The following is a 14,977-nucleotide window of genomic DNA, read 5'->3' as shown; positions in this document are numbered from 1 at the left end:
TATTTGAATTGTATGGTTTTGATTAATGACTTACTTGGCTATCATAAGTCTAACCCCATTTTATGGGGATTTCAGGTTCAAATATGGAATAGGAAATCTTACAATGGATGTTGGACAAGTGTGGCATCGAAGAATCCAGATTCCCAAGATCCTGAGATTAATTTAGGATTTATTTTGAATTTAATGCTAAATGTTTTCATTTTTGAACCTTGTAAAAAAGGCTATGTTATAATGTTAATATAAATTATTGTTGTTTTTGTTGTTAATTGGAATGTGACGTGCCTGAGGTTTAGGAAACCGAAAATCAAAAGTTATTTCCGCTGTTTAAAAAAAAAAAAAAAAATCTGCATTTTTAAAGGTTTTAAAACCCCGGGGCGTTACAATTGGTATCAGAGCAGAGTTTTGGGAAATCTGGTTCGAGATCCACCTTGTTCATACATTACACTGTAAGTATGTACTTTAGATTTTTATTTTATTATTATTGTTAAATCATTATTCTTCTTATAGATAACTCCTCAAGATCTGGTCAATATCATTAAAGAACTTGTCAAGGATGTTCAAAAGCTAGAAGAATCACAGACAGTACAAAAACGGGTGGTGGATAATTTAGAAAATCAAGTTCGAAGTCTCACAAAAGAAAAAGAAAACTTAGAAAAATGTCTAGGTGTTTACAGACCCATTTATCACAACCTTGCCCACTGGAATTGGAAGAATGTTTATTTTGTGGAGAAGTTGGGCATATAGAAAAAGAATGTCAAGTGAAGATGGGTTGCATTAAAAGACAGCAAGCCGCTGAAAACCTACCAGATCAACAATCTCGTGTGGTTATTCTTGCTCCTCCTCCTCCAATGGAACCTATTGTCATTTCATCTGACTCACCCATAGTACCTGCTTCTGCACCCACTTTAACTCCTTTGGACTTTGTATTTTCAGTCCAACCTCCTGATCCTATATATACCCCAAGAGAACCTACAGATGATCTTAGCATACATTTAGGAAATCCAGATAAACAAATTTATAATATAGATCCAAATGTTGCAGGACCTTCTCATCCACCAGGGCAGATTAGGAACAAGAGGAATTATTTGGGAAAATTCCTCAAGCTTCCATAGGATATCTTTTATTAACTTTTGTTAAATATGTAAATTCTTGTAAATATGGGTTTTGATGTATATATATGTTCATATGAATAAATGTTCTTTCTACTTTAATCTAAGTCTGATCATTATTTATCAAGGATGCCTCGTCAAGCATCAAAGAAGCAATCCAAGGAGCATAATGGACAACAAGAATTCATTATGGAAACATTAAATAATTTGGCAGCTGTTATAAGATATCAGAATCAGAATAGGCAAGACTCAGCTACATCTTCAAAATCCTGTCAAAACCATAATGAAGTATCTTATGAGAAGTTTCTCAAATTAGATCCACCTACATTTTCAGGAAAGATGGATCCAGAAGCTGCAGAGGTTTGGATCCGAGAAATAGAAAAGATTTTTCGTGTTCTGACCGTACCTGAAGATCGTAAGGTGAGCTATGCAGCATACAGATTAAAGGGAGATGCAGAAAGGTGGTGGGCATCCACCTTAGAAATTAAATTTAGCAATGGATCCGTTACTTGGGAGAAATTTGTTGAAGTTTTCTATGCTGCATATTTCCCCAAGCATGAAAGAAGCCGTAAGATGAGGGAATTCCTTGAATTACTACAAGGAGGACTCTCTTTATCTGAATACATTACTAAATTCAGAAATTTAGAGAAGTATTGCCCAAATGTCTATAATACGGAAGACGAGATGGCAATGAAATTTACTAGAGGATTGAAACCAGTTCTACGAACCAAAGTCCTCACTAGTAGGCCAGAAACTTTAGACAAGGCGGTGGAAATAGCTACATTAATACAAGAAGATTGGGAAGAAATACAGAAGAATCAATCTGGCAGAACGGTTTCTCAATTCAGAGGCCAAAGGAGTTGGCCTAAAAGAAATTTTGAAGGAAGAAGGTTCATCCCTCCAGCAAAGAGGCCACGACAGCAGTTTCAAGTCAATCAACCACAACTACCAGCTACATAACTACCAGCTAGATCATGTCAGAATTGCTATCGATCCCATCCAGGACAACCCTGCCCCCGAACAACTAGTGGTTGTTTATATTGTGGTAAGTCTGGCCATTTCATTAAAGACTGCTATAAAAAGGAAATGGATGAACATGCTCGAGGCCTTATTAGACCTCGCCCTCAGCAACAACCCCAGTATCCGTACCAACAACAACAACAACAACAACAGCAGCAACAACAACAACCACAACAACAACAATGACCGCAGAATAAAAAAGTACCTGGTCGCGTTTATGCCGCCAATGTTGATCAACTACCTAAGGGTGACCTGATTCAAGGTACTTTATCTATAGCTGGACATGCTGCTTTTACTCTATTTGATTGCGGTTCAACTCATTCTTTTATTTCCAAGAAGTTTACTACTTTACTTAATATGCCTATCAAGTCTTTGAACTGTGCTCTGGAAGTGGTCAACCCAGTAGGATGTAAATCTTTTTGTGGGTTATACTTGCCGAATCTAGAAGTATATATTGAAGGACAGAATTTACCTGCTGACCCAATTCTATTAGACATGTCAGATTTTGATATTATATTGGGTATGGATTGGCTACATCAACATCATGCAAGAATATTTTGTCAAGAAGGAAAAGTTATTTTTTCTCAACCAGGTATTCCTAAGGTAAAATTTAGATTATCCAATTCTACTCCTAAAAATCGAGTTATTTCTTCTTTAAAGGCCCATAAATATTTGAGGAATGGATGTACGGCCTTTCTAGTCAGCATTACTCTTGCCAGGCCAGCAGAAATTTCTCTTGAAAGTCTGGATATTGTTCGTGAATTTTCAGATGTTTTTCCTGATGAATTACCAGGACCTCCTCCACATAGAGAGATAGAATTCGATATTGAGTTAATGCCAGGAATTGCACCAATTTCTAAAGCTCCTTATAGGATGGCTCCAGCAGAACTCACAGAATTAAAAAAGCAATTATTGGAATTAATGGAGCTAGGATTTATTAGACCAAGTATGTCTCCCTGGCGTGCACCAGTATTATTTGTAAAGAAGAAAGATGGGTCATTAAGATTATGTATAGATTACAGACTTCTTAATCAAGTTACCATAAAGAATAAATATCCGTTGCCACGAATTGAAGATTTATTTGATCAATTACAGAAGGCTAAGGTATTTTCAAAGATTGATCTTAGATCTGGATATCATCAACTTAGAATCAAGGAAGAAGACATTTCTAAGACAGCCTTTCGGACAAGGTATGGACACTATGAATTCACTGTCATGCCTTTTGGACTTACAAATGCACCAGCAGCCTTTATGGATCTTATGAACCGTGTGTTCAGACCGTTTGTAGATACATTTGTGATTATTTTTATTGATGATATTTTAATTTATTCTGAAAATAAGGGACAACACCAGGAACATTTAAGGATTGTTTTGGATACTTTGAGGAAAAATTAGTTATATGCCAAATTTTCTAAGTGCGAATTTTGGCTGGAAAAAGTTATGTTTTTGGGTCATGTAATTTTGAAAGATGGAATCTCAGTAGATCCTGTTAAAGTGGAAGCAGTATTAGAATGGAAACAACCTAAGAATATTACAGATATTCGAAGTTTTCTTGGACTTGCTGGATACTACCGAAGATTCATTCAAGATTTCTCCCGTATAGCATCACCAATGACTAAACTTCTGAAGAAGGGTGTTAAATTTGATTGGGACATTAAATGTGAAGAAAGTTTCCAAATTTTGAAAGAAAAGCTCACTACATCTCCAGTACTTACTTTACCCTCGGGACATGGTGAATTTGAGGTATATGCAGATGCTTCTGGTACTGGTCTAGGTTGTGTATTGATGCAACATGGAAAAGTTATTGCTTATGCATCAAGACAGTTGAAAAATCATGAGAAGAATTATCCAACCCATGACTTAGAACTTGCGGCAGTTATTTTTGCACTAAAGATCTGGAGACATTATTTATATGGAGAACAATTTGAAGTATTCAGTGATCACAAGAGCCTCAAATATTTGTTCTCGCAGAAAGAATTGAATATGAGACAACGACGTTGGCTAGAATTTATTAAAGACTATGAGTTCACACCTTCTTATCATCCTGGAAAGGCGAATATTGTAGCTGATGCTCTTAGTCGCAAAACTAGAGACACTTTGGCAAGTCTCATAGACAAAGAATGGAAACTTATTGAAGATTTCATTAATTGGAAACCCTTTGCAACTGATACAGGAAGGATTTTATTATCAAACTTAATTGTTCGACTAGAAATCCTCATCCGAATTATTTCTGAACAAAGTAAGGATTCTCAACATGAAGAATTTTTAGCTCGAGCCCAACAGGAAGATGATGTTTCTTTTCGACTTAAAGAAGATGGGAGTATTTTGTTGAATGATCGAATATGGGTACCAAATAACCCTGATTTGAGAAATGAAATCCTTGAAGAAGCCCATAAAAGCAAGTATACTATCCACCCAGGAAGTACAAAGATGTTCAAAGATTTGCAAAGAAAGTACTGGTGGACTGGTATGAAGAGAGATGTGGCAAATTATGTTTCAAAGTGTTTGATTTGCCAACAAGTTAAGGCAGAACATCAGAAGCCAGGTGGAATGATGCAACAAATTGAAATTCCACAATGGAAATGGGAAGAAATTACTATGGATTTCATAGTGGGTTTACCAAAAACTCGAAAACAGCATGATGCAATTTGGGTTATTATTGACCGATTAACTAAATCAGCTCACTTTCTACCTATTCGTATAAGTCAATCTTTGGAAAGTCTGGCAGATTTATACATTCAAGAGATTGTAAGACTACATGGAATACCATTTTCAATTATCTCTGATCGTGATCCCAGGTTTACTTCTCGATTCTGGAACCAACTTCAGCAGGCTTTGGGAACAAAGTTAAAGTTCAGTTCTGCATTTCATCCCCAAACTGATGGACAATCAGAGCGTACTATTCAAACTCTGGAAGATATGTTACGCGCCTGTATGCTAGAATGGAAAGGAGATTGGGATATTCATATTATGCTAGCTGAATTTGCTTATAATAATAGTTATCATACCAGTATTGGAATGGCGCCATACGAAGCTTTATATGGAAGACCTTGTCGATCGCCACTCTATTGGAATGAAATTGGTGAACGAAAGTTAGAGTCACCAATGATACTACAACATTATACTGAGTAAGTAAATTTGATTCGAGACAGACTACGCGCTGCCCAGAGTCGACAAAAAGGATATGCTGATCAAAGACGGAAAGAACTCGCTTTTGAAGTTGATGATATGGTCTTCGTCAAAGTATCTCCAACCAAAAGTGTGTTCAGATTTGGAAAGAAGGAAAAGTTAAGTCCTAGATTTGTAGGACCTTTTAAGATTCTAGAACGAATCGGTGAAACTGCTTATAGAATCGAATTGCCTCCTCAGTATGCACAGATTCATAATGTATTTCATGTTTCAATGCTGCGAAAATATGTTTATGATCCATCTCATATTATCCAGCATCAAGATATAGCAATTCGAGAAGACATGACTGTTGAGGAAAAGCCTATAGAAATTATGGATAGAAGGGATCAAATTTTGAGATCAAAGACTATTCCTCTCGTTAAAGTCAGATGGCAGCATCACGGAATTGAAGAATGTACTTGGGAACCTGAAAACAGCATCAGAGAGAAGTATCCAAAATTGTTTGTTTAAATTGTACATAAATTTCGAGGACGGAATTTTTTCTTTTAGGGGGGTAGAATGTAATACCCAAAATTTTTTAATGATTTATAAATTCTGAAGAAAATTTAAGTTTTAATTTTTATTTATTCTGAATGTGAATTATAGTGTTAAAACCCTTATTTTTATGGTTAGTATTGTTCAAAGTAAAGATCTGAATATATATTTAAAATCCTGATAAAATTTTGTTGAGGCTTGTTCAAAAATTAGAATTCAGGGACATTCTAGTCATTAATCAAATTGTCAAAGGGTAGCTTAGTAATTTGCCAATTCAGTGGCATTTTTTGGTAAAATACCCAACTATATAAGGTCAAAATAATAATCTTTCTTTTAGGATATTTTCAGGGAATTAATAAAATTGTCAGGGACGAAAATGGTAATTTACCATTCTCAATGGCAGGCTATGTAAATTATTGAACTACAGAAGGACACTCAAGTAATTCTAAGTTCCCTTATGGCATTTCTGAAAGATGGAATTGAGCCAAGGTTAACTTGGGTATTAAAAAGTAGCAAATTGAATAAAATATATTAATTTATAATATTTTAATCTCAGACCATGGTTTTAGAAAAACCACTGGCCCAAAACCATGGACAGGCCATGGTTTTCCAAAACCATGGGAGGACAAGTGTCACTCCTCAGTGAGGAGGTGACACTAAGCCCCTCTCTCTCTTTGACACTTGTCAGAAGAATGACAAGTGTCATTAAAAAAATTAATTTTTTAATTACTTTGGTGACAAATGTCACCAAAGTGGGCCCCACAAGGGGGGGGCGACCTCCCTTCTCTCTCCTATAAATACCCCTTACCCCCTCTCTCTCTACCCAAGTTCAAAACCCTCCCTTCTCTCTCTAAGCTCTCTCTCTCCTACTTTCTCTCTCTACCTTTGATTTTCTCTCTCTAACTTTTAAACCAAAACCTCCGTAGAATCTCAGATTTTTTCTGAGAAACCTCTTCTAGCCCTTTTCCTCTTTCTTTTAGCGAAGTCCGTTCTTCTGCAAGAAGCTCCGTCAAGTCAGAAACAGCCTCGGAAGCACTACCTGCAGCAGTTCTGCTAAACTTAGTAGAAAAGTCAGATTTGGATAGCGGAAGCGCTGCTCAAATCAACTAAACAAGGTTAGTATTCAAGAACCATCTTCTGAATTCAAATTCTCCTTCTAAACCCCAATTCTACTTTGTGTGGATTTAAATTTTGACAATTTTGTCAAAATTTAATCCAACCCAGCCTCTACGCAAGGGAAGTTCTGTTCAAATTTTTCTAAGTATTCCGAACTACTTTAGCAGTAGTTCTGGCAAAATTTTCTAAAAGACTTTTAAAAAAATTGAGTTTTTATAGCAGGAGTTCTGTCAAAATGATTTAAAGATTTTTGAAAAAAGTAGAATTAGTATAGCAGTAATTCTGACCAAATTTTTAAATAATTTCTAAAGATTAATTATTTTAATCAGAATTTTGGCAAAATCTTTTTAGATAGTTTAGAAATTTTAGTAGAAGATATATCAAAATTTTTATAATTATTTCAGAAAAAAATTGATTTTTATAAAAGAAATTTTGTTAAAATTTTTCAAAAATCCTTTTAAATATTTAAATCAAAATTTTTGAAAAACCTTTATAAAAATATTTGTGACGTAAAGTCATGTTCGAATTCTTACAACTCGAATTCAAGTTCAAACCCTTTTTTGAACATTTGAGTTATTACAGAGGAAACTCTGTGAAAATTCTTATAAAAGTTTTAAAGTCAATTACAAATAAATTTTTAGATTTTTAATAATAATTTCTTCAAAAGATACTTCTTTAAAATATAGGGCAAATACTACTCGAAATTCGATATAAAAATATTAACTAATATAATAAATTCTATCAGATTAAATCAAAGCACGAGCGCTTTATCCTGTTCTCCTTAAGTTCTATCAAAATCCAAGTAAGTTATTCTATCAAAATCTTATAATTTTATATTAGACATGCTTTTGATTCATGTTTTTAATTCGTGCATGATTATCTAAATTTGATTCTTGATCAAATGCATATTTTAATATCCGCATGAATAAATATTTGTTTTGAATGACAAAATTTTCAATTTTATGATTTGAATAAAATTTTGATGGATACTATGATCAAAACTTTGATTTTGATAAAAGAATTTGTATAGCATGTTGATTTTCGAAAGATTTTATTATTGCAGGAGTCATGTCTATACAAACTTAATTCTCGCCTTCATAGGCGAATGCTCGTTGTGATAGAGCAAAATTCTGGATGGGCTGGATACATATGAACCGTGTTTATTTGAAAGAAATGATTTGGCTATTGAGCCTAGTTTTTGAAAAGATGAAAAGTCCTATAAAAGAATCCTTCAAGCCCATCTAGGTTTAGCCTACCCTGGAAGGGGTAGTGGTACAACCAGGAGTGACATTGTGAAGATGATGATTGTTGGGAGCGATAGATTCCCTGGACCTCCTGTCACTCGGGTTGAGGAGGTCGAGACAACGGGTCTCAAGGCTGCCGCATGCCAGTGGATGCATCCAACTCTCCTTGTTTGCTCGCCATTGCTGAGAATCTTCCCGGTCGTTGACCGCTCGCATGGGAGCCCGTTTCACTCAGGTATCCGGGTAATCCACAATAGAATAATATACCCCCGGAATACTTAGTTTGAGATCGGAGTACTCTCTACCGTACCAGGAGGGTGTTAATATCGAAACAATGACCTTTTTCTTCCACAGATTTTGATCTGAAATTATGCATTGTTGATTTAACACATAATCATGTTTTAAATTGTTTTTAATTGCCTTATTTTTAATTGCATAATTATTCTTGAATGAATGCATTTTGATTTGTAAATTATTGAAATCATGCTTAATATTTGAATTGTATGGTTTTGATTAATGACTTACTTGGCTATCATAAGTCTAACCCCGTTTTATGGGGATTTCAGGTTCAAATATGGAATAGGAAATCTTACAATGGATGTTGGACAAGTGTGGCATCGAAGAATCCAGATTCCCAAGATCCTGAGATTAATTTAGGATTTATTTTGAATTTAATCCTAAATGTTTTCATTTATGAACCTTGTAAAAAAGACTATGTTATAATGTTAATATAAATTATTGTTGTTTTTGTTGTTAATTGGAATGTGACGTGCCTGAGGTTTAGGAAACCGAAAATCAAAAGTTATTTCCGTTGTTTAAAAAAAAAAAAAATCTGCATTTTTAAAGGTTTTAAAACCCCGGGGCGTTACATTAATTGTTCGACCAGTTGGAAAGCAGGATTTGTTTGCCCGACCAGCTCGAAAGCAGGATTTTGTTGTTCGACTAGCTCGAAAGCAGGATTTTAATGCCCGACCAACTCGAAAGCAGGATTTGATTGTTCGACCAGCTCGAAAGCAGGATTTGTTTGCCCGACCAGCTCGAAAGCAGGATTTGATTGTTCGATCAGCTCGAAAGCAGGATTTTATTGGTAAGAATAATTGACATTGATAGAGTTGTGACCCGAAGGTTTTGAGAATGATGGATATTTGATGAGATTGTAACCCGAAGGCTTGAAAATGATAGATTTTGCTGAACTTATAACCCGAAGGCTTGAAAGGGATAGACATTGATGAAATTGTAACCCGAAGGCTTGATAATAAAAGATTTTTTATGAAATTGATAGATATTTGATGAGAATTTAGGATATAATATACAACGATTCAGGTTTATCCCTTAACCTGAAAGGGAAAAGAATATATTGTGAAGAGATAACCTGAGACTTGAATTTAGAATGGTTATGACAAGATTTATGATTTATGATCTAGGATTTAGATGGACCGCATAGTTAGTTGCTTGTGGTCCAGTTTTCAGGATTAACCCCTTATCCTGAACGGGGAAAAGAAGGAATTTAAGAAGATAGAAGGAGATCGAATTTGATGGAGAATTGATAAAAATGGAGAAATTTTTGAGGAAATTTGATGAAAATTTTGTTTTTGAAAAGAATTCTCACAAGTAGCTTTGTGGCTCCTATGAGGGGTTTCAGGATTATGCCTTATTCTGAATGGGAAAAAGAATAGAATTTAAGGAAATTTAATGAAGGAAAATTGATATAAATCTAGAAAATCAATAAAGATTGACAAAACTTGTATTTACAAAAGAATCCTCATAGGTTACTGCTCCTACGAGGGGTCTTAGGATTTTCCCTTATCCTGAATGGGAACACCTCGGACAATGAGGGTCAGGTTTATCCCTTAACCTGAAAGGGTAAAGAACAAAATTTTGGGAAAAATTAAAAGAGAAATTTATAGAAATTTACAAGAATAAAGAGAGATTGATAAAAATTGTTTTGCAAGAAGAATTCTCATAGGTAGCAATATCGCTCCTACGAGGGGTTTCAGGATTATCCCTTATTCTGAATGGGAAAACCTCAGACAACGAGGCTCAGGTTTATCCCTTAACCTGAGGGAGAAAAAGAATAAAAGAATACCTCATGGAGGCATCAGGTTTATCCCTTAACCTAAAAGGGTAATGTGAAAGAATAGAATTTTTTTGGGGGGAAATTTAAAAGAGAAATTGATAAACATTTACAAAATCGAAAAGATTTGAAAATTTGTCTTTACAAAAGAATCCTCATAGGTAGCATTATTGCTCCTACGAGGGGTTTCAGGATTATCCCTTATCCTGAATGGGAACACCTCGAGTAACGAGGGTCAGGTTTATCCCTTAACCTGAAAGGGTAATGAATTGATAAAATTTAATAGAATTGAGGAGAAATTGATAAATCTTGATAAAACTTGATAAAATTGACGTAAATTTGATAAAAAATATGAATAAAATGAATGAAACTGGTAAAGATATCAAAATTAACAGAAAATTTATAAGATTTGAGAAAAAGTAGTTTTCTGATTCTGCCCGCATATGGGATCTTGAAATTAAATGGAGAATGTTTTAAATTGACAATTGAGAAATCACTTTGAGAAGAAAATCAACCACGAGAAGAATGATTAGCGCAAAAGCTGATCCTTAAAAAGGGGAATCATCATGAGAGATCATCATGAGGGTCAATTTTGAAGATAATGGTTTAAAAACCCATTTTGGAAAAAGGAAAATCAACATGATAGTTTATTTTGAAGAAGATTCACACCAAAGTATTGATTTTTTTTGGTGATCATGTGTTATCATCGCAAAATTTTTACTTTTGCAAATCAAACTGACCTTTGAAAAAGATTTTTGAAAATAACTCGCCTCTGTTTTTAAAATGCGGGAAAATTCCGAAGAATGGAACTCGCCTGTCGGTACGAGGTTCAACCGTTCCTGCCACCTTTAACAGGGGTAATTGAACCAAGGATCAATCTTATGCTCTACTCTATTCAACTTGTCTAAATCATATTCTAATTTCTAAATGCACATAGAATCAGGCATGTGCTATGAATTTTCAGAAAATGCACATTTGAAAACATGATGTTTGCTTTGAATGATTGAAATATTTAGAAAATGTAAATCTTGGAAATGATATCACATGAGAAATCGTGAAATGGGATTTGAAATATACTTCTGAGAGAAATAAAAATCGATTTTGAGGAATCCTTGATATTTGGTGAAAATCGATTCTGAGAGACTTGGTTTCTCTTAATTCAAACTTGGAAATTGAAATTCTAACTTAGCAAATTTGAATTTGGAACTTGGGAAAGACTTGAAATATCCTTTGAAATTCAATGTCTTTGGGAAAATCGATTTTGCTATAAGACTTAGGAGATTTTGAGAAAATGAACTTCTTTGAATTGAAATTTGAATTGGAATTGGCAAATGCATGAAATGAATGAATATGATTTTGAGGAATTGAGAAATACTTTTTGTATTTTTGAGAAATGCAGTGCATTTTTGAAGTTAGCCTAAGAGTGTAGGCTGAATGTGGCTAATGTGAAGATTATAAATCTGAGTATCATTCGTATTCTGACTATGGCCATAAATACAAATTCCACCAAGTTTATAAACTTCATAGAAGCTGGTGCATGTACCATTCGTGTAGACCATGGTGAATTTGTAAAAATATGCATGAATCATCATCCATCCCACATTAAAATTATAAAAATAAGCTATATGCAATGCAACCTAAGCTAAGCAGGAAATGTAAATTCTTATTCCAAAGTTTAATTACAAATTACATCACTATTGAAATTTAAATACATGAAAAATAAAGTCTTCAATGTACCTGCAAAACTAGAAAACTTGGTTAATGAAAATATGTTGGCTTTTCTAGATTTATCCAGTAATATCTAGAGATTACTGGATTTTGCTAGATATAAGCCTTTTCCTTGATTCCCTTAAATAAAAATGATAAAGTATGAAATAAAATGGAATAAATATGAAAGAGAAGATATGGAATTTCGAAATTGGGGTCAAAATGACCAAAATACCCCTAATAATAAGACTATGGCCTTGAAATTAGGGTTTTTGAAAGATATTTTGATAAAATGCAAATTTTGAAATTTGAATGGAATAAACTCAAACCAAATATGCTATGACATGATTAAAAATATGAAATTAGGGTTAGGGATTTCGAAATTTAGGTCAAATGACCAAATTGCCCCCGATAGCAAGACTATGGCCTTGAAATAAGGGTTTTCTGAAATAGATTTTGGTAAAAACTTAGGTTTTATGTACTAAATGAAATCAAATGAGCATCAAATTAAACCTAAAGCATCCTAATATGATTATGAACATGATTAAACCCTAAAAATATATGCTTATGCACGAAAATCCAATAATATCTCAAAAACTGTGATTTTAGCAGTGTTTTGGATCTTTCAGGAACCCGGTTTTGCAATTTGCTTGATTCAGCCATCAAATGGATTCCAAAATCCATAAAAATTGGTACCTGCACTTGTTATAACCCTAATGTCGAATTGGAATTATAAAAATAAATTTTTTGACATTAAATTAATCCGAACATTACCTTAAACCCTAAAAATATGCTGTTTTTGACCTAATTCACCAACCAGTTTCAGTCCAAGACCTGAACCAGGGATCAAATCTCCATGCAAATTTATGAAATTTTACAGAGACTAACTAGAAAGAAAAACAGAGATTTCCCTATTTACAGATCGGAAAAATCATCTCCGGTTAGGGAGAAACCCTTCCGGCAATCTGAGCTAAAATATATCACTCTTAACAGGGATTAAAACAGCTATTCCAGATTGAAAATACAGACATAAATAGAAATCCTAAACACAAATCTCTGAAATTTTAGTGGTGAACAGTAGACAGAAAAATAACAATACTCACTTTTTACAGATCTAAAATCGGATCTGTGGTTTAGGATTTATGACTAACACAAGTCTGATTAGAGTTTTGGTAAACCCTAACGAGTTTTAAATTTAAAAACAGATTCTCTAAAATGGTAAAAATACTACACAGTGATAAAAAAATCCGAAAATTTCACAGAAGACAGATTTACTCAATGTGAATCCATAGCACTTTACAGATCTAAAATCGGATATAAGATGAGAGAAATATCATAACAGCAAGTTACCTTCTTGATTTTAACCACGATTTTAAAACTTTAAAAACCCGATTTGATGTCTGATTTTTTTGACAGAGTTCCCGATATCCAAAACCTCTGATTTTTCTACAGTAACTCAATAACTCATGCATGCATCACATATAAAAAACTCAAAAATAAACAACGAGTGCTTTAATCCAAAATAACATCATCTTTACTGTTCTAAACCTAGAACACACAGAAATTTAAGAAACTTGAAAAACCATGCATTAACTAATGTAAATAAATAAAATAAACCATAAAACAGTAAATAAAACTTATTTCTATGCTATAGAACGTAAAACAAACATGAATAAACCATGAAAATAAATTAAAAACAGGGAATCAATGGCTGGAATTTGATATCACCTTTAAAACATAGATTTAACCCATTAAAAAGGGTAAATCATATATTTTATTGGTTAATAATGCAAAGAATCATGTTAAAATCAATTCTAATGGATTAAAATCTCTGTAAATCACCCAAAACAGGGTTGAATCACTTTCTTGGATTGTTCTTGCTGATTCTTGATGGTTCTTGAGGTTGAATCCATGAAGGGGATGACACCAATGGCTAAAATTGATTTAAAACATGAAAAAGTATTAAATAAAACTAAAAAATATTAAAAATATTACCTTGGTGCTTGCAGCTGCAATGGAGGAAGGTGGAGGTGCTGGAGAGGAGAGAGAGGCCACGAAAATTTGAGAGAAAAGAGCCCCCCTTTTGGCCCCCCTTAGGTCCCTTTTTATAGTTTTTCAAAAGTCACTTAATTAGGGTTAATTAAGAGGTTTTTCATTTTTTTAGGACTCTTTCTAATAAATCCACTAAAGGAAACAATTTTTTGTGGTTTTCTAACCTAGGTGGGACTCTAATTAATCCCTAATTAGCCCCTAACTAAACCTAGAAAACCCCCAAATGTGATGCCACTTGGCATCTTTCACATTTGGGTTTTTAAAACACCTTTAAAAACATTTAAAAACACTAGTTTTAAAAACTAATTTTCAAAATGAGTTTTCAAAATGGTTTTGACTCTTCTAAACCTCTAACACTAACCAAGACATCAACTAACCCTAGTCTAGCCCTGACTTACTCGAATATGGTGCCACCCCGAGTGGGCCCTACTTGAGTTTTTCAAAAAGTGATTTTAAAACTTGAAATTGAAGGAGTTTTCAAAAGATTTTCAAAAGTAAACTTAAAATTAGGATTTTTGAAATGGCATAAGGTCCTAACTGAGTTAGAATTCCTCTGGATATGGTGCCAACTGAGTGGGCCCACATCGAATTTTGAACATTTTTGAAATAAACACTGAAAATGGCTTTAAAAAAGGGTTAAAATTGACATTTGAAATTCAAGATCTTTGAAAATAGGGTCTCAAGCGAATTGGAACTCCGGGTTAGAGTCCTAAACCCTTAGGACTCTGAGATTTTAGATTTTAAAAGCCAAATGAAAGAATTTTCAAAAGATTTTATCAAGAAATGATGAAATAAGTCAGAAAACACAGTCAGGGTTAGACTCTCAACTCGACCGAACTCTAAAATAGAATTCTGAACTAACTAGACTCTGTAAAATGACCTAGATTTCAAAAACAAACGAAAAAGATTGAGAATGGAAGTAAAACAGACTTAAAAACCAGACTTCTGACCGGATTAGGACTCTGAGACAAGAGTCCTGATCGGACTGAAAC

Source organism: Nuphar pumila, chromosome 14 (assembly GCF_984573655.1).
Source record: "Nuphar pumila chromosome 14, dmNupPumi1.hap1.1, whole genome shotgun sequence".
In the NCBI taxonomy this organism is placed as follows: Eukaryota; Viridiplantae; Streptophyta; class Magnoliopsida; order Nymphaeales; family Nymphaeaceae; genus Nuphar; species Nuphar pumila.
Note: the sequence above shows the minus strand (reverse complement) of the source record.